The sequence below is a fragment of the Equus asinus genome, chromosome 20, assembly GCF_041296235.1.
Source record: "Equus asinus isolate D_3611 breed Donkey chromosome 20, EquAss-T2T_v2, whole genome shotgun sequence".
NCBI lineage: Eukaryota > Metazoa > Chordata > Mammalia > Perissodactyla > Equidae > Equus > Equus asinus.
The window spans coordinates 104,478,978-104,506,388 of NC_091809.1; the positions used below are offsets into that span (position 1 = coordinate 104,478,978).

Below are 27,411 nucleotides of genomic sequence, written 5' to 3' on the forward strand. Positions count from 1 at the left end.
CAATGAAACTAGAAATTAACTATAAGAAAAATGCTGAGAAAGGGACATAGATGTGGAGACTAAACAACATGCTACTGAACAACTAATGGATCATTGAAATTTATGGAGAAATCAAAAAATATCTGGAGACAAATGAAACTGAAAACATACCAAACCAACTCATATGGGATGCAGCAAAAGTAGTCCTAAGAGGATTTAATATCCAAACTTCTCAAACTATTACAAAAACTTTTGGTAGACGGACCACTTCCTAACACATTTTATGAAGCCAGTGTCACCCTGATACCAAAGCCTGACAAGGACAACACAAAAAAGCTAAACTACAGGCCAATATTGCTGATGAATATAGATGCACATATCCTCCACAAAATATTGGCAACCTGAATACAGCAATACACGAAAAAGATCATACACCATGATAAAGTTGGATTTATCCTAGGGACACAGGCATGGTTCAATATCCACAAATCAATTAATGTGATACCGCACATTAACAAAATGAGCAATAAAAACCACATGATCATCTCAATAGATGCTGAGAAAGCATTTGACAAGCTCAAACAACCATTTATGACAAAACTCTTCACAAAATGGGGATATAAGGAAAGTATCTCAACATAATAAAAGCCGTGTATGACAAATCCACAGCCAACATCACAATCAATGGGGAAAAACTGAACACCATCCCTCTGAGAACAGGAATAAGATAAGGGTGCCCACTCTCACCACTCTTATTCAACATAGTACTGGAGGTTTTGGCCAGAGCAATTAGCAAGGAAAAGGAATAAAAGGAATCCAAATAGGAAATGAAACTCTCAAACAGGAAGTGAAACTCTCACTGTTTGCAGATGACGTGATTTTATATATAGAAAACCCTATAGAATCCATCATAAAACTGTTAGAAATAATAACTACAGTAAAGTTGCAGGGTACAAAATCAGCTTACAAAAGTCAGTTCCATTTCTGTACTCTAATAGCAAACTAACAGAAAGAGAACTCAAGAATACAATCCTATTTACAATTGCAACAAAAAGAATAAGATATCTAGGAATAAATTAAACCAAGGAGGTGAAAGACCTTGGTTTCAAACACGATGACAACTATAAGATTTTATGGAAAGAAATTGATGATCACACAAAGAAAATAGTCCATGCACATGGATCAGAAGAATAAACATAGTTAAAACGTCCATACTACCCAAAGCAATCTACGGATTCAATACAATCCCAATCAGCATCCCAATGACATTCTTCACAGAAATAGAACAAAGAATCCTAAAATTCATATGGGGCAACAAAAGACCCCGAATAGCTGAAGAAATGATGAGAAAAAAGAACAAAGCTAGAGGCATCACAATCCCTGACTTCAAAACATACTACAATACTGTAGTAATCAAAACAGCATGGGCTGGTATAAAAACAGGCACACAGATCAATGGAGGAGAATTGAAAGCCCAGAAATAAAACTACACATCTGCAGACAGCTAATCATTGACAAAGGTGCTAAGAACATACAATGAAGAAAGGAAAGTCTCTTCAATAAATGGTATTGGGAAAACTGGGCAGCCACATACAAAAGAATGAACGTAGACCGTTATCTTTCACTGTACATGAAAATAAACTCAAAATGTATCAAAGACTTGAAGGTAAGACATGAAACCATAAAACCTCCAGAAGGAAATATAAGTAGTACGCTCTCTGACATCAGTCTTAAAAGGATCTTTTTCAATACCATGTCTTCTCAGACAAGGGAAACAAAAGAAAAATTAAGAAGCAGGACTTCATCAGACTAAAAAGCCTCTGCAAGGCAAAGGCAACCAGGATCACAACAAAAAGACAACCTAACAACTGGAGAAAATATTTGCAAATCATATATCTGACAAGGTGTTAAACTCTGTAATATATAAAAAACTCACACAACTGAACAACAACAAAACAAACAACCCGATCTAAAAATAGGAAGATGATATGAACAGACACTGCTCCAAGGAAGATTTACAGATGTCCAACAGGCACATGAAAAGATGTTAAACATCACTAATCATCAGGGAAATGCAAATCAAAACTACACTAAGATATCACTTTACACCTGTTAAAAATGGCTCTAATCACCAAGACAAAAAATAAATGCTGGAAAGGTTGTGGAGAAAAGGGAAGCCTCATACACTGCTGATGGGAATGCAAACTGGTGCAGCCACTGTGGAAAACAGTATGGAGATTTCTCAAAAAATTAAGAATAGAAATACCAACTATCCCACTACTGCATATTTATCCAAAGAACTTGAAATCAACAATTCAAACAGACTTATGCACCCCTATGTTCATTGCAGCATTATTCACAATAGCCAAGATGTGGAAGTAACCCAGGTGCCCATCGACTGATGAATGGATAAAGAAGATGTGGTATATATACATGCAATAGAATACTCCTCAGCCATAAAAAAAGACAAAATCGTCCCATTTGCAACAACATGGATGGACGTTGAGGGTATTATGTTAAGTGAAATAAGCCAGACAGAGAAAGACAAACACCATACGATTTCACTCAGATGTGGAAGATAAACAAACACAGGGACAAAGAGAACAGTTCAATGGTTACCACGGGGAAGGCAGCTGGAGGGTGGGCACAAAGGGTGAAGGGGAGCACTTATATGACGGTGGACAAATAATAATGTACAACTGAAATTTCACGATATTGTAAGCTATTATGACCCAATAAAAAAAAGAGTGTGAAAATACATGCCTCAAAGAGAAGATATTTTCAAAGTAAAGACTCATACCCAGAATATAGGAAGAAGTTCTAGGTGAAATTAAAAAGACTAACAGTCCAATTTTAAAAGTGGAAAAAGACTTTAACCAGACATTTCACAGAAGAAGTTATCCAAATTGCCAATAAAATATGGAAAGGTAGCAGCATCATTAGTCATAAGAGAAATGCAAATTAGATGGGCACACTCCTACTAGAATGGCAAATATGAAAGAACGGATAATACCAAGTGTTGGAAAAAAGGAGCAACTGGAATTCTCAAACATTGCTAATGGGACTGATGATTGTTACCTTCACTTTGACAATTGTTTGGGATGAGCTGCTAAATCTAAACATTGCTTTACCCTTTGACAGAGTAATTCTTAAATATGTATATCCACCAAAAGACATGAAGAATGTCCATAGCAGCTTTATTCATAAACTAGATACAATCTAAAAATCCAACTACAATATAATGGAGAGTTATGTTATATTAATTAAATACAATATTAACAGCAATGAAAAAACGAAGTACTTATGGATAAATTTCACAGAAAACAAGAGAAGCTTAACACAAAGGAGTACATTTGCATGTGTAATGCACATGTTTTTGATGTATGTAAAGTTAAAAAAACAGGGAAAAACTAGCCTATGATGGTAAAGGTCAGAATCGTGGTTACTTTGAGGAGTAACTATCATTTGTGAGACTGCATGAAGGAGTTTCCTGTGGTGCTGGTAATGTTTTATATTTTCATTTGAGTTGTGGTTACATAGGTGTATGCGTATGTGTGAAATCATCAAGCTGCACACTTATTTGTTCACTGTACTCTATGTAAGTTAAACTCAATATAAAGAAAAAACCATTGAAGTTATAACCATAGAATGGAAGATATTACAACATGTATTTCTTTTTTTTTTTTTTGAGGAAGAGTAGCCCTGAGCTAATATCTGCCGCCAATTCTCCTCTTTTTTGCTGAGGAAGATTAGCCCTGAGCTAACATCTGTGCCCATTTTCCTCTATTTTATATGTGGGACGCCCACCACATCATGACTTGATGAGCAGTTCAAAGGTCCACACCTGGGATTCGAATCGGCGAACCCCGGCCCGCCAAAGCAGAATGGGCGAACTTAACTGCTGCACCACCAGGCTGGCTCTACAACATATATTTCTGACAAAGTACCCACAATATTTTTGGAAACTGCTACAAATGTATAAGAGAATGGCAGACAACCTGTTACAGAAATGATCAAGAGGCTTAAACACATGCTTCAAAAAAGATTTCCAAATAGCCAATAAACACATGAAAAAGTGCTCAACATCATTAGTATGGCAGGCAATACCTCTCATGAATATAGACATAAAAATACTCAAAATATTGGCAAATCAAATCCGACAATGTGTAAAAAGAATTATACACCACAACCAGGTGACATTTATCCAACTTAAGCAAGACTGCTTCAGTCTTCATCAATCAATTAATTAATCCATCATATCAGCAGACTAAAGAAGAAAAATCACATGACTATATCAATAGATGCAGAACAAGCATTTGAGAAAATCAAACACAGATTCATGAGAAAAACTTTCAGTAAACTAGAATAGAGGGTAACCTTCCCAACTTGATAAAGAACATCTAAAAATCCTGCAGCTAACGTCATACTTAATGGTGAGAAACTTGAAGCTTTTACAATAAGATTGGGAACAAGACAAGGACATCCCCTCTCAACACTGCTTTTCAACATCATACTGGAAGTATTAGCTACAGCAGTAAAACGTAAAACAAACAAAAAAGGAAATAGGAGATATACATTTGGAAGAAAAATAAAACTGTCTGTTCACAGATGGCATGATCATCTATGTAGAAAATCTAAAAGAATGGGGAGAAAAACCTTCTGGAACTAATAAGCGATTATAGCAAGGTTGCAGGATACAAGGTTAATATACAAAAGTCAATCACTTTCCTACACACCAGAAATGAACAAATGGAATTGAAATTGAAAACACAATACTATTTACATTAGCACCCCCAAAATGGAATACTTAGGTATAAATCTAGCAAAATATATACAAGATCTACATGAGAAAAATTACAAAACTGATGAAATCAAAGAAGAACTGAATAAATGGAGAGATATTTCATGTTGATGGATAGGAAGATTCAGTATTCTCAAGATGTCAGTACTTTCCAATTTGATCTATAGATTTAAAGCAATTCCAATCAAAATCACACCAAGTTTATTATATCTCAATAAAAACAATTTTTTAATCCCACATTATTTTGTGGATATTGAAAAACTGATTCTAAAGTTTATGTGGATGGGGCTGGCCCCGTGGCCGAGTGGTTAGGTTCGTGCACTCCGCTGCAGGCGGCCCAGTGTTTCCTTGGTTCGAATCCTGGGCGCGGACATGGCACTGCTCATCAAACCACGCTGAGGCAGCGTCCCACATGCCACAACTAGAAGGACCCACAACAAAGAATATACAACTATGTACCAGGGGGCTTCGGGGAGAAAAAGGAAAAAAAAAATAAAATAAAATCTTAAAGTTTACGTGGAGAGACAAAAACCGCAGAACAGCCAACACAATACTGAAGAATCAAAAAGTTGGAGGATTGACATTATCTTATTTCAAGACTTACTGTAATGCTACAGCAATCAAGAGAGTGTGGTATTGTCAAAAGAATAATCAAATAGATCAAAGAAACAGAATGGAGAGTCCAGAAATAGACCGCATAAATACAGTCGATTGATCTTCGACCAAGGAACAAAGGCGATACAATGGAGCAAAGACAGGCTTTTCAACAAATTGTGCCAGGACCACTGGACACCCACATGCAAAAAACAGGAAAGAAAGAACAGACATTAAGACTTCACAGAGACCTTCACACTTCACAACAATTAACTCAAAATGAGTCACAGACCTAAATGTAAAACACAAAACTATAAAACTCCCGGAAGATAACAGGAGAAAATCTAGATGACCTTGGGTTTGGCAATGACTTTTTAGATACAACACCAAGAATACAATCCATGAAAGAAAGAATTGATAAGCTGGATTTCATTCAAATTAGAAATTTCTGCTTTGCAAAAGACACTGTCAAGAATGAAAAAGACAAGGGGCTGGCCCCGTGGCCGAGTGGTTAAGTTCGCGCGCTCCGCAGCAGGCGGCCTAGTGTTTCGTTAGTTCGAATCCTGGGCGCGGACATGGCACTGCTCGTCAGACCACGCTGAGGCAGCGTCCCACATGCCACAACTAGAGGAACCTACAACGAAGAATACACAACTATGTACCGGGGGGCTTTGGGGAGAAAAAGGAAAAAATAAAATCTTAAAAAAAAAAAAAAAGAATGAAAAAGACAAGCCACAGACTGGGAAAAAAGATTTGCAAAAGACATTTAATAAAGGGCTGATATGCTGTATCGAGAGGAGGGGAGGAGGAAAAGCAGCAGCAGCCGCACAGAATTATGAGGGAAAGAGAAATTTGAGCACCATTTTCATCTCAAAATGAAGATGGAATAATTTCTAATTTCTAGGTATGGTGATGGTATTATTGCTATAATTTTGAGAGTACATATCTTTTACAAATACATCCTAAATATTTGCAGGTGAAATGACATGGTGATTACATCCTTTGAAATAATCCTGGGTGGAGGAGGGCAGGTTAAATGGAAGGAGATATAAACCAAACAAGACTGCCAGGTGTTCACATTTGTTGTCATTCAGTAATGGGGACATAGGGGTTTTAAGAGCTATGTTTTCTACTTTTGTATATGTCCGAAATTTTTCACAATAAACAGGTAACAACAAACTACATCCTGTCTGACCAGCAATTTCACTCTAGAAATCTATGTTACAGAAATACAAATTTGTGAACTGCAGATAGGAAATTGATAGTAAAAAGTTGATAGTTCATGTATATTCTTTTCATTGCAGTATTGTTTATAACAGGCAAATATTGGAAATAACAGAAGTAATTAGTAAAGAAATGATTAAATAAGTTAATATTAAGGGCTCCATATTAAAATTAATATGCAGACTCTGCAAAAACAGTAATTTCATTTGCGTACAGTTGAGTTCACAATTTAAGTCACACTAGAAACTAAGAAAGGCAACAAAAATACCTTGTTTCTGTCTGTGATTACGCTCATCTCGATCGCCACCTGCTGGCAGGCTCGGAGAAATATAATTTTTAACCGTTACCAGATTTCCGATTTAGCTGGATCCGAGGTTTACTGTACAAAGGTGTACTTTAAGTGGGTCTCAGTAATTCCTGGATGAAAATGCCCAGTCTCTCAGATAGCCTGCCTCCCCTCTTATTTCCACTGCGAAGATGGTGTTCCAGTTTATTAGGAAGGAAATGTGACATGGGAGAAGAGTCTCTGGTGTCGCTGTGATTTTGAAGAGTGTGCGCCGCTCTCCACTGTTCTTTGGCAAAATAACCTTCGTAGGTGTGGTCACTGGGAGATCTGCTAGCATCCTACAGCAAGTGAGTCTGTGGGATTGGCTTGAATAATAATCCTTGCCAGGAGCAACTATCTTCCACTAGCCAGCTCTGCTCTCCTTCAGCTTTTGTTAGCTAAAAGCCCCTAGGCTTATGTCATGTACCTGTCTAGCACCCCACCCCCCACCCCCTTCCCCTGACCCAGTGGCCTGCTATCAGTCTCGGCTAGATAGTGCCCTCAGTCTTCCAGGTGCACTAAATGGCAATTTCACGGGTTCTCAGCTTAGGATCCATATGCACAAAAATTGAGGGAGGCTTTAGGAGGAGAGCTAGATGTTCTGTCTGATCACACCCGTCCTTGTTGTTATGCTGGGCTGATCCATGTTCATGTGGCGTCCTCTGTATAACCTCCTAGTGTCCTCTTAGAGACCCAACTGGAAATCAGGCAAATACCTTCCTGCTTTCAGTGCTCCCCTGCTTGCGGCAGAGACTGCAATCGGGATTTAGTGAAGCACTGTATTTAGGATGTGATGCCAGGGAGTGAGAAAGTGAGACAGGGAATAAGGCACGTGTTTATTAATGGGTTACCATTACAGGAAACTAGGGTTCAGCATCACTGAGAGTCCTCCTGGGGACTGTTTAAAACAAAGCTCAGAATTATCTCACTGAGAGATGAACAAGGTGGGGGTCTTTATCCACCAACTCCCGTCGCTCACTGATTGAGGGTTGATTCTAGGACTGATGACTCTTAAGCAGTTCTACCTGCCCCACCAGGGCTCACATTTCTGCAGCCAGTAAAAAATCATTCAGGTAAAGAGATGCAAGTACTTGGGGTAGAATGGCAACAGTCATGGAAATTGTCCACTGAGGCTGCAGGTGAACTCTAAATGAGTGGAGGGCAATGGGTGGGGTACCAATGGCATCTTCTTACATCCCCTCACCTTATTAGGACAGGTATTCCTCTCTCCACTGAGGCCTACGAGACAAAATTGAGATTCATGTCTAATTATTGTGCTTTCCTCCCGTTGACTTCGTCTTTCTTATCACATCCTCCAAAGCCACGAGCAGTAGGATTTCCCCCTCATCATATCTGGCTTCTTCCCTCTTCTAAATCGAGTCTTGCGTAAGTTTTTTTGTTGGCAAAAACCGAGACTGTTTTCTCTATGCACTAGAAGAACTCTGTGAGCGACACCTCTAAGTTTAGCTCTCGATTGTCAAATGGAAGCCACATAAATTTATTTTTCAAAAAACAGCTTTATTGAGGTATAAATACATAACATACAATTCAATAATTTAAAGCACAATTCAGTGACTTGTGGTATATTCACAGATATATGTGATCACAACCACAGTCAATTTTAAGATATTGTCATCACCTCACAAAATAACCCTGTACCATTTGCTGTCACCCTCCCCTCCACCCAAAACCCCTTTCTAGCCTCAGACAACCGCTAATCTATTTTCGGTGTCTGTAGATTCCCATATTTTGGACATTTCTTGTGAACAGCATCACATAATATGTGGCCTTTTATGACTAGTTTATTTCAGTTGGCAAAATAATTTTGAGATTCATCCCTTTTGTAGCATGTGCCAGTACTTTATTCCTTTTTATAGACAAATAACATTCTACTGTATGGACATACTAAGTTTTGTTTATCTGTTTATCAGTTGATGAACATTTTGGTGGTTTCCACCTTTTGACTATTATGAATAATACTGATATAACATTTGCATACAAGTTTTTGTGTAGACCTGGATTTCATTTTTCTTGGGTGTATAACGAAGAGTGGAATTGTTGGGTCATATGATAAACCAATGCTTAATCATTTGAGAAAACAAATGAATTTAGTAAATACTTTCCCTATATATAATGCCTGTATTTCAGTATTATTAAATTGCTGCAAGATTCTCCCTTGCATCTTAGAAGCTGAATATCACCTTATACTTTATATTCTTTTTTTTTCCCTAAAGCTTGGCACCAGAGCTAACATCTGTTGCCAATCTTTTTTTTTTTTCTTCTTTTTCTCCTCAAAGCCCCCCAGTACCTAGTTGTATATTGTAGTTGTGAGTGCCTCTGGTTGTGCTGTGTGGGACGCCACCTCAGCATGGCTTGATGGCGGTGCCATGTCCATGCCCAGGATCTGAACCAGCAAAACCCTGTGCCGCCGAAGTGGAGCATGAGCTTAACCACTTGGCCACAGGGCCGGCCCCTCCTTTTTAGATTTTTTTTTTTTGAGGAAGATTATCCCTGAGCTAATATCTGCCACCAATCCTCCTCTTTTTTGCTGAGGAAGATTGGCCCTGAGCTAACATCCATGCCTATCTTCCTCTACTTTATATGTGGGATGGCTGCCACAGCATGGCTTGATAAGTGGTGCGTAGGTCCATGCCAGGGATCCGAACCGGCAAACCCTGGGCTGCCGAAGTGGAACATGCAAACTTAACTGCTGCACCACTCGGCTGGCCCCTCTTTATATTCTTTTTTGAATAAATCTTAATTACTCCAGCTGGACCAACATCTTGTTCTGACTAAGGTGAATTGCATATGTACTTGGAAATACAGGTAAATACATGAATAATTTTCAAAATGTTATTCTCCTTACACATGTAAAAAATTATGTAAGTTTTTGATGAACCTAAAAGCTTTGTAAGGATATAAACCAAATTGTCAATGGTGGCTCCTAAGGAGTAAGTTGAGGGAAATAGGGAAGCCATACTTCCTTTTTTCACTTTCTGAAATTGGTTATTGTATGAATTTTATTGCAATGAATATATAAGAAGTAGATTTACTTTTAAAGACTGGATGACCCACATGCATGATGAAAATTAGTCAAAATATTATGGTATATTTCTCTTGGAGGGACTCATGTATTTAGATCTCATTGGCTGAATCCTTTGTAGTGTTACCTTAACTGACTTGCAGTTTTGATTTTGGGTTTTTTCCAGCTTTATTGAGATATTGACATATAACATATGTAAGTTTAAGGTGTACAATACAATGATTTGAGACACATGTATTTCAAAATGATTACCACCATAAGGTTAGTTCTCACCTTCACCCTCTCATAATTGCCATTTTTTTGTGATATTAGCATTCAAGGGGCCGACCCCCTGGCAGAGTGGTTAAGTTTGCGTGCTCTGCTTCAGCGGCCCAGGGTTCACCGGTTCAGGTCCTGGGCGCACACCTACACACTACCTGTCAGGCAGTGCTGTGGCAGCATCCAACACAGAAGAGCTAGAATGACTTACAAGTAGGATACACAGCTATGTACTGGAAGAGAAGGGAAAAAACCCTTTAAGATCTATTTTCTTAACAACTTTCAAATATATAATACAGTATTGTTAATTATAGTCACCATGCTGTACATTCAGATCCTCCGAACTTATCCATCTTATAGCTAGAAGTTTCTACCTTTCACCATCTCCCCATTTCCCACACCCCAACCTCTGAGCAACCACCATTCTACTCTCTCTTTCTATGAGTTCAGCTTTTTCAGATTCCACATGTAAGTGAGAACATATAGTATTTCTTTCTCTGTCTGATTTGTTTAACACAGCATAATGTCCTCAAGGTGAATTGTGTATATACTTGGAAATACAGGTAAGTACATGAATCCACATTGGGTTTATCCATGTTTTCACAAAGGCAGGATTTCCTTCTTTTTAATGGCTGGATAATATTCTATTATATATATATATATCACATTTTCTTTACCTATTCATTGGACATTTAGGTTGTTTCCATATCTTGGCTATCATGAATAATGCCTAAGTGAACATAGGGGTGCAAATATCTCTTCAAGAGAGTGATTTCATTTCCTTTAGATATGTATTGAGAAGTGGAATTGCCCTATCGTATAGTAGTTTTATTTTTGTTTTTTTGAGGAATTTCCATACTGTTTCCATAAAGGCTTGTACCAATTTACATTTCCACAAGCAGTGCTCAAATGTTGCCTTTTCTCCACGTCCTTGCCAACACTTGTTATCTTTCATCTTTTTGATAATAGCCATTCTAACAAACGTGAAGTGATATCTCGTTGTAGTTTTGGTTTACATTTCTTGATGTTTAGTGATGTTGAGCATCTTTTCATGTACCTGTTGGCCATTTTATGTCTTCTTTGGAAAAATTTCTGTTTAAGTACTCTGTCCACTTTTTTTTTTTTAAATGGTAAGCAATTATGAATTGTCTTTTTTTTTTTTTAAGATTTTTTATTTTTTTTCCTTTTTCTCCCCAAAGCCCCCCGGTACACAGTTGTATACTCTTTGCTGTGTGTCCATCCAGCTGTGGTATGTGGGACGCTGCCTCAGCGTGGTCCGACGAGCAGTGCCATGTCCGCGCCCAGGATTCTAACCAACGAAACACTGGGCCGCCTGCAGCGGAGCGCGCGAACTCAACCGCTCGGCCACGGGGCCAGCCCCTCTGTCCACTTTTTAATCAGATCATTTGGGTTTTTTTGCTATTGAGTTGTATGAGTTGTTTATATATTTTGGATATTAACCCCTTATCAGACAGATGGTTTGAAAATGTTTTCTCCTATTCTGCAGGTTGTCTTTTCATTTTGTTGATTGTTTCTTTTACTGTGCAGATGCTTTTTAGTTTGATGTAGTTCCACTTGTTTATTTTTGCTTTTTTTGCTTATGCTTTTGGTGTCAGATCTAAAAAACTTTTTACCAAGACCAATGTCAAGGATATTTTTCCCTATGTTTTCCTTTAGCAGTTTTACAGTGTCAAATCTTATTTTCAAGTATTTAACACATCTTGAGTTGATTTTTGTGAGTAATGTAAGATAAGGGTCTAATTTCATTCTTTTGCATATGAATATCCAGTTTTCCTGATACCATTTATTGAAGAAACTATCCTTTCCCATTGAGTATTCTTGGCCCCCTTGTCAAATATCAGTTGACTGTATATGCATAGGTGTCTTTTTTATGCTCATAACGTACTATTTTGATTACTAGTGTTTTGAAATATAGTTTAAAATCAGGTGATGTGATGCCTCCAGCCTTGTTCTTTCTTAGGATTGCTTTGGCTATTTAGAATCTTTTGTGGTTCCATACAAATTTTAGGAGCCTTTTTTCTATTTCTGTGAAAAATGCCATTGGAATCTTTATAGAGATTGCATAGAATCTATAGACCGCTTTGAGTAGTATGGATGTTTTAACAATATTAATTCTTACAATCCATGAACATGGGATATCTTTCCATTTATTTCTGTCCTCTTCAATTTCTTTCATCAATGTCATGTAATTTTCAGTGTGCAGATCTTTCACCTCATTGGTTAGGTTTATTTCTAGGTAATTTATTCTTTTTTGATGCTATCATCAATGGGATTTTTTAAAATTTCTTTTTCAGATAGTTCATTGTTAGTATATAGAAACACAACTGATTTTTGCATATTGATTGTGTATCCTGCAACTTTACTGAATTTGTTTATTACTTGTAAGAGCTTTTGGTGGAATCTTCAGGATTTTCCATATATCATGTCATGTCATCCGAAAACAGAAAAAATTTTACTTCTTCCTTTAAGATTTGAGTGCTTTTTATTTCTTTTTCTTGCCTAATTGCTCTGGCTAGCACTTCCAGTACTATGTTGAATAGGAGTGGTGAGAGTGGGCACCCTTGTCTTGTTCCTGATCTTAGAGGAAAAACTTTCAGAGTTTCACTGTTGAATATGATGTTAGCTGTGGATTTGTCATATATGGCCTTTATTATGTTTACATAATTAGTGTTATGTAAATGATATTATGATTACAGCCTCAGGAGATTGTCTCCTCCCAGAGTGACTTTTTCCTGGAAGTATAAGGAGTTGCTTCTTGAAGTGGGAGAAAAGGGAAGTTTCCGTTGGGGATACTATGTTACCTGAGGCTTTATCTGGTAGTATTCATGCCTTCCTCCAGTGGCATTACCTCACAGAGGAGGTGATTCATCTAGAGAAGTTTACAGACCACTATAATGATATAAATGAGGAGTACCAGTGTCCCCACAAAACACGATAAATTAGAGAACACGTACCTTCTGAAGTAGAAGTGTTGGAAGCTGTGGATAATGAATTTAAAATAAACATGATTAAGTTGTTTAAGAAGATAAAAGACTATTTAAGAAATATAAAAATAACACATCCTTAAAAAATGAGCAACGTAGAAACATTACTCATTATGATTAGTAATTATTATGATTAAGGGATATTGAAATTTTTTTCTTTAATACTCTAAAGAAGAATAGCTAACTTATATGTCCTAAGAATCCAGACTGGCAGCTTAAGAGTATGAAAGATTATAAGGTTTAGGAAATCATAGAAGCGGGACCACAGCAAAGGGGAGAGCTCATACCCCATCTAAGGGATGCAGCTGCTCTTCAGCTCTACACAATCGCTGCCAGATATGAGTTAAGGCTCATAGTGGCCAGGTCTTCCAGTTATTGGAGAAAAGCCAGAAATCCAGAATTTTATATGAAATGTCACCTTTAAATCATAGCTTCACTTAGATATAACTTATATACCACCATATTTACCCATTTACAGTGTGCAGTGATATGTTTTTAATGTAGTCACCAAATGTGCATTGCCATAATATAATTTTAGAACATATTGTTCTTTCCCAAAACAAACCTTGTGCCCATTAGAAGACACTCCCTCCCCTCCTCCCCTAGCCCTCGATAAAGCGCTAATCTACTTTATGTCTCTGGAGAACTCTCCCATTTTTAAAATATATGCTCTGGATTTTTGTTTCTAAAAAATTGTCAGGGACAAACAAAACCTGTCTGTGGGCAATGTTCAGCCTAAGGACCTCGAGTTTGACACCTCTGACACAGTCATAAAATGTCAAAGAGGAGCTTTTTCTTGAGATTGGGGACTGGAATAGATAAGACTAAATAATTTACTAAACATTGATTTATTGCAACTATGAACTGAGAAATGGGCAAGCGAGGGAGAACAACAGCTATCAGCGCCACCATTTATGACACCACGCGAGAGGACTCGCGTATGAACGCCAGCTTAATATTCACCTATTGTCAAGCCTCCATGAAGTGCACTTCTGCTTCTGGATATCAGAGTAACCAGTCCTGGACTTGCCCTCAAACTATAAACTACTAGACTTCACTAGCTTGGTCTCCTTGAAAGAAGGGAAACAAATGAAGAGAACTCTACTAGCACCCTGCTGAACAACTCTCAAAGCTCATGTTTGCATGGGAAACATTACAGTTCTGACTACGTACAATAGCCCTCCCTTACCTCTGGATGTGTTCCAAGACCCCCAGTGGATGCCCGAAACCACAGATAGTACCAAATCCTATATATAGTATGTTTTTTTCCTATACATATATAGCAATGATAAAGTTTAATTGACAAATTGGGCACAACAAGAAATTAATAACAATAATTAATAATAAAAAAGAAGAGTTATGAAAATATACTATAATAAAAGTTCTGTGAATGTGGTCCATCTGTCTCTCAAAATATCTGATTGTATGGTACTCTCGCTGCTTCTTGCGATGATGCGAGATGATACAATGCATACGTGATGAGATGAAGTGAGGTCAATGACGTAGACACTGTGAGATAGTGCTAGGCTCCTACTGACCTTCTGACGACACGTCAGAAGGAGGATCATCTGCTTCCGGACAAGACTGATCGTGGGTAACTGAAACTGCAGGAAGTGAAGCCATGGATAAGGGGGGACTACTGTATGGTGGAGAGAACTTGTGAACACCCGTGACAATCAGGAGAGAGCCTAGGAAGGTCACACCTTAGTAGGAGATCTAAATTAGCCCTAGGCTACTCTTACACCAATTTAACAAGGTTTAAAAATAAGCCATGACAGAATCAGATGGATTCATAATAATTGAACTGCATTTCAAAAACACTCTTTAAAGCAAGAAAGAAAAATCCAGACATTCAACAGTAACATTTACAAAATTCAGCATATAATAAAAAATTATTAGACATGTAATGAGGTGGGAAATTATAATTCATAACCAAGTCAAATTAGTCAATAGAAACAGATGCAGAAGTGACAGATTAAATTATTGGTCACTGATTTTAAATTTCCTAATATCTATATATCCATCTGTCTGTCCGCCTGTCTATCTATCTACCCAACAACTTAAAGGAGGGACGAGTTTCAACTCACTTTCTGAAGCCAGCATTACCCTGATACCAAAATCAAAAGGAAATATTACAAGGGAGTAAAAGCACAGGCTTAGTCCTTGTGAAGATAGACACAAAAATCTTGAAATCAATGTCAGCAAGTCAAATCACACTGTATAAATATTATAATACATCATGACCAAATGGAGTTTATTCCCAAAGTGCAAAGTTGGTTTCATATTCAACATTTAATCAAAATAATTAGCCACATTTAAAGAATAAGAGAGAAAAACCATGTAATGATGGAATTAAAATTTTGGAGAGAAAAATGACAACTTGAACACCCATTCATGGAAAAAGACACTCAGCAAACCAGTAACAAAAAAGAATTTCCACAACCTGATAAAGAGCATCATCAAAAAACAATAGCACACATCAAACTTAGGGGAAATTTCAGAAGAAGGTCAGGGTTTTTGCCTTAAACCACTTCTACTCAATATTGTGCTAAACGTCCTAATTAGTGTAATAAGTCAATAAAAAAGAAGTCAAAAGCGTAAAGATTGGAAAGGAAAAAATAAAACTGAATTTTTAGTTTGGATAGCGTGATTGAGTATATAGAATATCTTAATGAATATGCAAAAAAGCTGTTAGAATTTATAAGTGAATTTAGCAAGGTTATAGGCAATAAGGTCAATACACAAAAATAAATCATAACAAATAGCTGAAAAATGAAATACATTCAAAAAACCATACCATTTATTATAGTAATAAAAGATGAAATAGTTCATGATAAATTTAACAAACATATTCAAGATCTGTAATAGAAAAAACTACCAAATATTGCTGAGCAAAATTAAGAAAGATGTGCATAAATGATAAGATATACTACATCTGTAGGTTGGAAGAGCCAATAATGTTATAACATTAATTCTCCCCCAATCAATCTACAGATTCAGTGCCTCCCTGATGCAAAACCTTGAAGGCTGTTTTTGTGTTTTCTTTTGCTTTGTTTTGTTTTACAAATTAACAGGTTGGTTCATAAATTTATATTCAGGGGCCTAGAATAACTAAAATAATTGTGAATGAGAAGAATAAATTTGTAGGCCTTAGATAACATAATTTCAAGATTTAAAATAAAACTAAAATAGTAATGACAGTAAGGAGTTGGTATAAGTATGGACATATAGATGAATGGGAGAGATGGAGAGTCCAGAAATAGACCCGTACATAGATCTGGGATTGATTTTTACAAAAGTGTCAAAGTAATCCAATGGGGAATGATACATTATTAAACATATAGCGCTGGAACAACTAGCTGTTCCTATGGGAAAACATGAGCCTCAACCCTTGCCTTATACATTACATCAAATATAACTTGAAATGGATCACATGCCTAAACTTTAAAACTAAAGCTATAACACTTCTAAAAAAAATAAAAGCAAATCTTTGCAATTCAAAGCTAGGCAAAAATGTCCTAGAGAGATCACAGAAAGCACAAATCATTAAAGAAAAAACCCCCAATAAATTGGATTTTACCAAACTTAGGGATGTCTGCTCTTCCAAAGACACTGTTAAGGAAGTGAACAGGCAAGCCACAGACCGAGGGAAAATGTTAGCAATGTGCATATCTGACAAAGGACTTGTAAGAATGTACAAATGTTTATAACTCAATGATAAAACAATCCAATTAAAAAATGGGCAACTAATTTGAACAGATACCTCATAACAGAAGATGTCTGAATAGCCAATAAACACTTGAAACTGTGCTCATAATCATTAATAATCAGAGAAATACAAATTACAAACACAACGAGATACCATTACCCAATCTCCAGAACGACTAAACTTAAAACAAAAACAAAAAACAAAGACTGGCACTACCAAAGGTTGGCAAGGATGGAGTACTGAAACTCTGATATTAGAAAATAAAATAGTACAATTACCGTTGTTTGGAAAACAGATCGGCAGTTTGTTATAAAGTTAAACAGATACTTGCCATATGACCTAGAAATCCCAAGAAAATAAAAGCATTCATACACTTCAAAAACTTATGCTCAAATATTTATAACAGCTTTATTGATAATGCCCAAAAACTGTAAACGGCTCCAAGGTCCATGAACGATTGACAGATAAACAAACTGTGGCATATGCGTGCGATGGAGTAAAATAAAGAGGAGTGAATGCCTGATATTTGTAACAACATGGGTAAATATCAGAAATATTATCCTGAGTGGAAGAAGTCATATACCAGAGTACATATTATATGATTTCAATGACATGAAATTCTAGAACATGCAAAACTTATCCATAGTCACAGAAAATGGGTCAGTAGTTGCCTAGGGCTAGATGTAGAGAGGGCACTGACAAGAAAACTGCATGAGGAAGGATTTAGGAGTTAAGGAAATGTTCTATTCTTGATCATGGTTGTGGTTACGTGCGTATTCATTTGTCAAAACTCATCCAATTCAACTTAAAATGGGTGACATATATAAATTATGTGTCAATGGCACTAACTAAACTTTTTAAAAAATGAAGTAGATATCACTATACCATCCATTCATGGAGCATTAAATATCTAGCCATAGGTCTTCTTACAAGTATTTGGCAGAGCCGGGGTTCAAATCTGTGTTTCTGATTCTTTTTTTTTTTTTTTTTGTGAGCAAGATTAGCCCTGAGATAACATCCACCACCAATCCTCCTCTTTTTGCTGAGGAAGACTGGCCCTGAGCTAACATCTGTGCCCATCTTCCTCTACTTTATACGTGGGACGCCTTCCACAGCATGGCTTGACAAGCGGTGCATAGGTCCACACCTGGGACCTTTCTACTATGTCCCCACTTTCTGGCATTTTTATTGGAGGAATTTCTGCAGAATAAAAATAAGTGATAAAGTTCCTTTATTAGCTTCTGCTAGAGCAGGTTATTGTAAGGGATGCCACCTCCTATCCCAGGAAACTTCCTTTGTTCCCAAGCTCAGATCCTTTGAGTATTTTATTGCCATGCTATTTGTCACAAAATTTTCTAAGAATACATATTCTAGACCCACTCCTCTACTCTGTCAAAATACAGTCTTAGAAACTCCAGTGCTAGCACAGGTAGGAACCAGGAGGGGGAAATCAGCATTCCCTTATGTGCTGGGCCCTGTGTTAAGCGCTTTACACATTCTCTCGCTTTTATTTGTCAATGCAGTTTTGGAAAATAGGATTGCTATCTTCATATCAAAGCAGGAGCAAAGATACCAACAAGGGGCTACGTAAGGGCGGCTTAGGTTCCTGATACAGGAGACACAGCTCCAGTACATCAGCAGCACGTCCATTTGGTGAGTCTCTGATGGATCACAGACCTTGAGAGAGTAGGGCTTGATCCGTGGGAACATGATGCCTGCATCGCCTGTGTCATGGCAGCAGGAAGATTCCAGGGTGAAGGACACATGGGCTGGAAGCACTGTGCTTGCTGATAATTTCTTGTCTCGGCAAAATGCTCTTTCTGGGAAGAGAGAGGTCACCTTGCTTCTTATGAAATCACTAACACATCGAAGAGAAAAAAAAATTACAAGGATTAAATGAAAGAGTTTTTAAATGAGATGACACATGAGGGTGTAGCTTATAAGCAAGTCAGGTAATGTGTATTCATAATCACTTGCTTTTCATACTGGAACTCCAGTTTGGATTACTCTTTTCTTTCTCACATCCTTTATCATTTTTGTTTCTTTGTTCTTTTTCTCACTCTTTCCTTCTTTCCTTCCTTGCTCCCTCTCTCCTTCCCTCCTTTCCTTTCTTCCTTCTTTCCTCCCCTCCTTTCCTGCCTTCCTTCCTTCTTTCCTTCCTTCCTTCCTTCCCTATCCTTTCCTTTCTTTCTCCTCTCCTCTCTTAATCATCTGACCAGAGCAAACCAGTAAAATTTCTCACAACTGAAAACTGTCTCCTTTCTTGTTTGGAAGAGGCATAAGATGTTCCAAGGTATCTCTTCTAGGACGTAAAGTTTTGAGGGAGCAAAAAAGATGTAAAGTAATTCTTTAGTTCTGTAGAAATCTGTGCTGCAACAGAAATTATCCATCAGCTTTTACATAGCAATTTTTTTTTACCATTTTTAAAAGTATTTTATGTCTAGTGTTTATCAATACATTCAAATATAACAACGTTTTTACTCTCATATTTTATTAAAATTTTATCAACCAACTCATATAAGACAGGGACCCAAAAATTATTAGAAAACAGTTCAAAACACAGATGAATGAGGCTTTGTGGGAAAAGGGGATGGGGCATCCAAGGAAAGTTAGGGTTCCCATCATCATAGATGCTGTCAACCTACATGATTGGCAGAGACAAATGAAGTCACACAGTACTGAGTTAGGAAAAGAGCAGGTTACATAATAGCATGCTTATCATGAGCCCATATCAGTTAAGACAGCTACTTAACTGGAGTACAATGACTTCAAACCAGACATTTGTAATCTCAGGTACAAGGAATCTTATAGATAGGCAGTTCCAGGACTTGTTCATTGTTTAATCATACCAGCAAGAACGTAAGCTCATTCTTTCTTTCTACATCGTCATCCTCAACTGTCGTTTTTTGTCCTTGTTTTCATTTCATATTACAAAATGGCTACTCTATCTCTAGGTGTCGTGGTAGTATTTGAAGCAGGAAGAAGGAGTATTGGTAGGGGACCTTGGTTGAAAACAATAAGTTCATTCTTGCTAGTTTAAGCTTAAAAATAATTTACAATGTATTCAGCAGCTTGTGAAACCATTGGAAGTGTGGGGGAAAAGACCCTTGGTTGAGATTCTGGAAGAAAATCCGATAAACTGACTGCAAAACACACCAGAAACTTCAACCACTGCCATTGCTTAGCACTAAATTTCAGGATCTTGGTTGCACTGAAACTTGAGTTTACTACTAAACCTGCATCAAGCATGTCATCCTAGCCTTAAGGTAACCAACTACCCAGATTTGCCTGGGACTGAGCAGTTTCCTGGGGACACAAGACTTTCAGTGGCAAACTGTGAAAGCCCTGGGCAAACTAGGATGGGAAGGACACCCTACCTCACCACCACTAGCAAACGGCCACCATTGCCACTGATGATGCCAAAATCCATCTACCTCAACCGTCAACCATCCGTGATAGCAAGTGGAAACTCCATAAGAGCTGTTTTCCAAGAGTGCTCACTTTCACAGCCTTCTCATGAGGATGTCTGAAGATGGAGCTTAGATTGTATGCCTGCCCACTTACAAGATCCTAACTTCTATATCAGGCAATTCAAAGGATTATGAGCAGTCATAACTGTGATAAATGTCTGCCTCCAAGGCTGATGGCGCAGTGGGGATCAGTTTCCCCCTTGTACCCTTCTGTTCTCTGAGGAAACAGATTAGATTTCCTAGAAGCTCTAGTTGCCCAGAACTGGATCATATGGCCAATAGTAACTGCAGGAGAGCCTGGCCCCTATAAGGAAAGCCCTAGAGGTGAAGGCCACAGGGAGAAATACGTTGGAAATGGCACTGGAGGAGCCAACCAGCCATGCCTGTCACAAGAACAAGTGTGAATTCGCGTACCTTTTCTGTATTGATACTTAATGTTCTCTGCAGCAGTGATTTTCTAGCTGCTGTTTGTTTTTTGCTTCTAGATATGGTCTGCAGATCATCAGCATCAGAATTGCCTCCGATTTCAAAAACGTCTCCTGATATTTTAAATTTAGAATCCTCAACCCACCCTGGATACACTAAGTCACAATTCCCTGGGTGTTGAGCCTGGGAGATCTTGCATTCTTGCCAACTTCCTGGGTGATTGTGGTGTGCATAACTCTGAGAAGTGCCAGTATGGAGATGCATTTCCTAAAATGTAAAGAAAAGTTATGTCTGGGTGGGAGAATTTTAGAGGAATTAAAAATTTTTTGTTCTTATTTTACTGTTTTAAATTTTAGAATGAGCAAGAGCAACTTTTTAATGCTGTCTTTAAATTGAAAAAGGAAGAATCAAACAAAAACACTCATAATTTGCTCAAAGTAAAATGAAGGAAAGAATGAAGCAATGAATGAATATATGAATAACATGACAAGTGGAAGCAGAATCAGAAGATTCTATGGGAACAATGCCAAACTCCACATGCTGATGACACCCCACGGAAGAGTGGTGGGGTGGGCCCCACGCAGGTCGAGCACAGAGGGCTGTAACCAAGCTGTGTGAAGACAGACTATGGCCGTCAGATGGCTTGGCCTACGAAAGAGAAGGTTAGAAAGTGAGGAAATGGTTTGGTCAGAGTTCTTAATGTTAATAACCATGCTGCTTCACATCTTCATCAGACACTATCTTTCATAAAGTCATCCCTCACTTCTTATCCTATTTGAGCTCGCAAGCTACTCCACTCCAGGAATGGGGCAGGTATCATGAACTCTGTTCCATATCTGAAAAAAGGGGCTATCAGAAATTTCAGCCATTTTTCACACACTGTGAATTAGAAACAAAGTCGGCTCTAGAACCTTGGTGAGTGTCTCCCTCCCATCCTGCTTCTACCACTGAGTCACGCAGCCGCCTTGCTCGATGCAATGGCACCAAGAAAAGAAAGGGAATTCTACATGGTGATGGATGCAGCTCGGTGCCATTTCCTCCTGAGACTTATGTCACTGTCTAGATCGAAGAGACCTTTCTCTCTTAGTTCGCTGCTCCTTCTACAGTCCCCTAGCAAAGTTCTCATAGCATGTCATTGCAGGAGTTATTTTTATGTCTGTCTCCTCTGCCAACTGGATGTTTCTTAATGGTAAAGACAGTCTTATTTATCTTTGTTTTTTCAGTATTTAGAATAACACCCAAGACATTGATTGCTTAATAATATTGGAAAATGAAGGATGAAAAAACATAAATGCATATATGTGTACCTTGCTTCAGATGAATCTGAGTTTAGGTCCTACCTCAGACACTGAAGAACTGTGGGACCTTGGGTTTTTGTACGTTTCTCATCTGCAACATATTGCATTACTATACCATGAAATATTATATTATCTCATATCATGTTATGTAATGTTACACACCTACTTCATAGAGTTGCAATGCAGATTAAATGAAACATCATTTATAAAGCATTTCAGTGTCTTGATCTTGATAAATGGTTGATGATTTGTAATGCTTTCAGAAATTGGGATCGCATATTGCTGTTTTTTATCTTTCCAACCAGAATAAAACTCCCTTACGATGGAAAATTGTCTGTCGCGTTCACCCCTTTATCCCTAGTATCTGGAATAGAGTCTGGCACATAGCAGATGCTTCCTAGATGTTTTTTGAATAAATGAGCAAATTGAATTTTGATGGAAATACATTGAGGAATCCATAAATGCCTAAATTCTGCCCTATGAATCATGTTTCTCCTCCTCTGTATGTTCACTAAGGAGACTTTGTACCTAAGAATTCCGAAGATGAACCAAAGGACTCCTTTATTATAATTTTTATTACAAGTGTTTATAAGTTTTATTATAGGTGCACCCCAGTTCAGAGCTCTGAGATGGAACGTGAGCTTGTGACCTAAATGACAAATGATGCCTTCCTCTCCATTTAGTTTTTGGAATTGTACCAAGCTCCGTATAGTCACGTGAAGGGAGAAAGTCAAAACAGAGGAGACAAGAGGGTCAAATCCTCTTCGTGGAGCAAAAGAAGTCTTCATTAAAAAATATATATATAATAAATTTTATATATATTGTTTGTTTGTTTAGAAATAAAACCATTTTTATTTATACTCACACAGCCTTCCCAGTTATTAAACACAGTCTGTTACTAACAGAGCAAGAGTCTAGCTTCTTTCCTGGGTCACAATACAAACGGAATCCAGGGAGGGACTCTCACCTGTGGGGGTCATAGAACTGTGCCCTTGGAACTCAGTGAGCAGGTGAAATCAATCCTCACAGCCCTTGTGGTCCAGGAGTTGCATGATGCTGCGTCTGAACCTTAGATGGAACAGCTTCCCCTGGTAGGTGAGCCAAGGGGGCCAGGAGGATAGGTCTCTGAAAACTGTGAGATGACCTAGTTTTGAATCCTGAATCCAAAATACCAAATTGCCTTGTGACCCTGGGCAAGTCACCTAACCTCTCTCCTCCTCACGTCATTTGTGAACTAAGGGCTTTAGACTAAAAGTTCTAAAATTATGTATCTCAGCAAAAACTGTGTTTCAGCTACCTCTATTTAAGGAAATATAAATGACTTCAGCCATCAAATCATCAACCCTGCAAAGTGGATTGAGACCTGTGTGATTCATGACTCACTTTAAAAAAGAAAGTGACACTGCCACCAGAGTTTTCAACTGGGTCAGTCCGATGGCACAGCCGTGCCGCTAAGTTGTCTCTCCTGCTGTACAGGCAAGGCAGAAACAAATACGGCATGCTCTTCAATTGGTGTATTTCTTCCAGAACACCAATTCATTCTCAGGTAGTGAATAATTTTCTTTTAAATTTTGAAGCTGTCTTTTTATGTTCAGGCGACATTGTTCTGTCCCTGGACTGTAGAGAAGCACAGGAAAGGCCACACTGTCCTGATGACTTTCTCTCCCTCCTCCGCTGTGGCGTTGGTGCCTACAGCCATGCTTCACCTGCTGAGGAATCAGACTTGCCCTGGCCTGAGCTTTCCACCGCCTTCCCGGAAGCCTTGCTCCGTCTCCGGAAGACCACCCTGCGGCTAGAAACAAATTGGATTCTCTGAACCTTTCTTTTTTTAATTTTGGTTCTAAATGGGATTGTAAAGTCTCTAATAGAGGAAATTATTTGGGGGCAGCGGTGGCAGGCAGCTCTTCCCTTGGGCTTTCTAGCTTCTCTGGTTAGAGAAAATCCCTAATGAGGACAAGGTCACTAGAACCTATTGAATTGCCACACTATTCCAGGGCACAGGTTGTATTCCTAGATTTGGCCAATAACCTGGCTCATTCATTTGGTATTAATTCACTCACTTAACCAGACAGATGCCAGGAGCTGAAAGAAAAATTAATACTAATTAGCAGTTTCTAAGCTCTTAGGATGTGCCAGGCGCTGTGGGCTCTGTGTGGTACATACAGGATCTCATTTAATCCTCACAACAATTGCTGGAGGTAAGTAATGTTATTATAGCCATTTCATACAAGGAAACTGGGACCTGAGCAGATTCAGGAACTCAGCCAAGGAGGCAGAGTGAAGGGGCCAGGATTGAATCCCAGGCAATCTGAATCCATGTGAAACTGAACAGAGCCCTTTTTCCTCTGGAGTGGATACCTCCACGGGGAGCCGGCTATTAAATGTTAGTTACCTAAAGTGTATTAAATTATTATTTGATTGTAATAATTAACCAATCATTATATAATTTTAACAGGGACTGAGGTCTGTTAGATTCTATTGAGATGTCGGAGAATGCCTCCCTGAGGAAGTGACACCTCAGCTGAGACACAAATGTCTAGAGGGAGTGAGTCGGGTAAAAAGTGGGAGAGGTGGTGAGTTTTCCAGGCAGACAGACCTGCCCTATTAAAAAGAAAAAAGAGATAAAAGAAGGGGCCAACATTTATTAACTGATTAATAACAACCAGGCTACGCTAAGCCCTTTATAAGGTTTCTCTCTTTTCATCCACACGGAAACTCTTTAAGGTGGATATTATTATTATTATCTTCATTTCACCTGTGCAGAGGCTGAAACAGGGTATAGGTAAGCAATGTAACCAAAGCTACACATTGTGTAAGGGTGGGACAGGCCTGCACCTCTGCAGCCCAGCTAGAATCCGTATTCTTCATCATAACGTAAGTGGGAGGGAGCCTTGTACATACTTGCAATGGGTTGAATAGTCTCCACAAAGTTCACGTCTACCCAAACCTCAGAATGTGACCCTATTTGGGCCTTGAGATTAAATGGCTCTGGATTTCGGGTGGGCCCCAACCCAATGACCGATGTCCCTGTGAGGAGAGACGACACAGACACTGAGAAGAAAGCAATGTGAAGACAGAGGCAGAGATTTGATTGATGCATCTACAGACTAAGGAACTACAAGAATTGCCACTGACCACTAGAAGCTAGGAGAGAGACACGGGACAATCCCCCTCACAGAAGGAACCAGTCCTGCTGACACCTTGAAGTTGGATTTCTAGCCTCCCAAACTTTAAATCTCTGTTTCTTCTCCAATATGTGGCAATTTGTTATGGCAGCCCCAGGAAACTAACGCAATACGCTTTGCCACAAGGGGAGCCTAGTAATAAAGTTTAGGAACATTATTTATTTATTCAACTTTATTCACTGTTTATATTGTTTGTCAGATATTTTGGCAAGAGGAATGAAAAATGCACGTGGTGCAAATATGGACTCTATTTTCAAAGACTGCAATGGAGAAAGTGACAAGGATCATATAAGAAGTATAGGTTACAAGGCTGGCCCAGTGGCATAGCAGTTAAGTTCGTGTGCTCTGCTTTGGTGACCTGGGGTTTGCCAGTTAAGATCCTGAATGTGGACCTACATACCACTCAACAAGCCATGCTGTGGCAGGCATCCCACACATAAAATAGAGAAAGATGGGCACAGATGTTAGCTGAGGGCCAATCTTCCTCAGCAAAAAGAGGAGGATTGGAGGCCGATGTTATCTCAGGGCTATCTTCCTCAAAAAAAAAAAAAGTAGTACAGGTTAATAACAATATTAACCATCATCATAATCACAATTGCTCTCATATATTAAGTACTTACTTTCCAGGCACTGTGAGAGGTGGCTTACATGCATTATTTAATTTGATCTGCAAAAGGTAGATATGACTCATTCTATTTAATAGATAAACTGAGGTATGATGAAATTTACTTACCTTCTTCAAGAGTGTGCATTTCTGCCAATGACTAGGCAGGATCTCAATTTCCAGTGAGGATAAAAGAAGGGACTTCATTAGAGAGCATGCCTTTGATCTGGGTCTTGAATGATGAGTGACGTTGGGCTCTGGTGAACAGAGGGCAGGGGAGAGGGCATTATGAGTGAGAATGACAGTAAGTGTGAAGGCAGAGGAGCAGAGATTGGGGATTTGTGACTAACAGAGTGCTCCACTTTGTTGGAGTGTCTAGAACACTGACAAAGAAAGTGGGAAATCAATTTGGAATGATAGATTCAGTTGTTGACCAAGGAGCAAATGTCAGGAGGAACTGGGAAATTATTCTTTAAAGAGATTGAAGTTCAGAAAGGTTTTGCTAAAGCAAGTGGAATGATCCACATGTTGCTTCAGGGAGCTGAATCCCACAGGGGTGTGAAAATGGACTGCTAACTGGGAGACACTGGCCACCAAAGATCCATTTAGGAGCCAAATGTCATAAGAGAGAGGGGCCAAATCCATTCACATTCCTTAGAAAATAACTCTAAGTCCAAACTCCAATTACTCACTTATTCAAAAATGTCCATTGAGCCTGTCTATGCTACCCAACAGGGTTCCAACGGCAACGTCCTGGGTTCCCATCATAACTTAAAGGGAAACTTTCACAACGTTTGGAGCCCTTGATATCCTGAAAATGAAGAAAGAGGATGTCCTCAAATTTCTTGCAGCAGGAATCCACCTAGGTGGCGACAAAATTTGACTTCCAAATAACCATACGTAAAAGGAGATAAATGATGGCTTCTGTGTCATAAATATAAAGGGGACCAGGACAAGCTTCTGCTGATGGCTTGTGCCATTGTTCCCATTGAAAATCAGTGTCATATCCTCCAGGAATCCTGGGCAGGGGGCTGGGCTGAAGTCTGCTTTTGCTGCTAGAGTCACTCTTATTTCTGGCTGCTTCACTTCTGGAACCTTCACTAACCTCATCCAGGAGTCATGTCTTCTGGTGTTACTGATTCCAGGGCTGACCACTAGCCTCTCACAGAGCTGTCTTATGTTAACCTGTCTACATCATTCTAGTAACATAGATTCTCCTCTGCATCATGTGGACATGGCATCCTGTGCAACAACAGGGGGTCTGATGTGGTGGATGCTGGCCCAGGAAGAGGTCATGCCTCTCTACAGAGATCCTGAAGAAATGGAAAAGGAAGAGCAAGCCTCTGCTGAAAAGGCTGTGGCCAAGGAGGAGTTTCAGAGTAAATGGACTGCTCCCGCTCCCAAATTTTCTGCTCTTTAACCCAGGGTTGCAGACTGGTCTAAAGGTGCGTGGGTGCCTTCCGTGTCAATCCAGCAGTTACCTACTGAAG

General features: G+C 38.7%; 1 long non-coding RNA gene across 1 annotated transcript; it reads right to left on the bottom strand.

Moving 5' to 3' along the window:
- Positions 1 to 15,138: 15,138 nt before the first annotated feature.
- On the bottom strand, positions 15,139 to 26,788 carry LOC139041159 (uncharacterized). Its single transcript, XR_011495955.1, has 3 exons — positions 26,614 to 26,788; positions 26,051 to 26,178; positions 15,139 to 18,796 (listed from the first exon to the last, which is right to left on the bottom strand). It is a non-coding gene; the product is annotated as an uncharacterized lncRNA (long non-coding RNA).
- Positions 26,789 to 27,411: the final 623 nt, after the last annotated feature.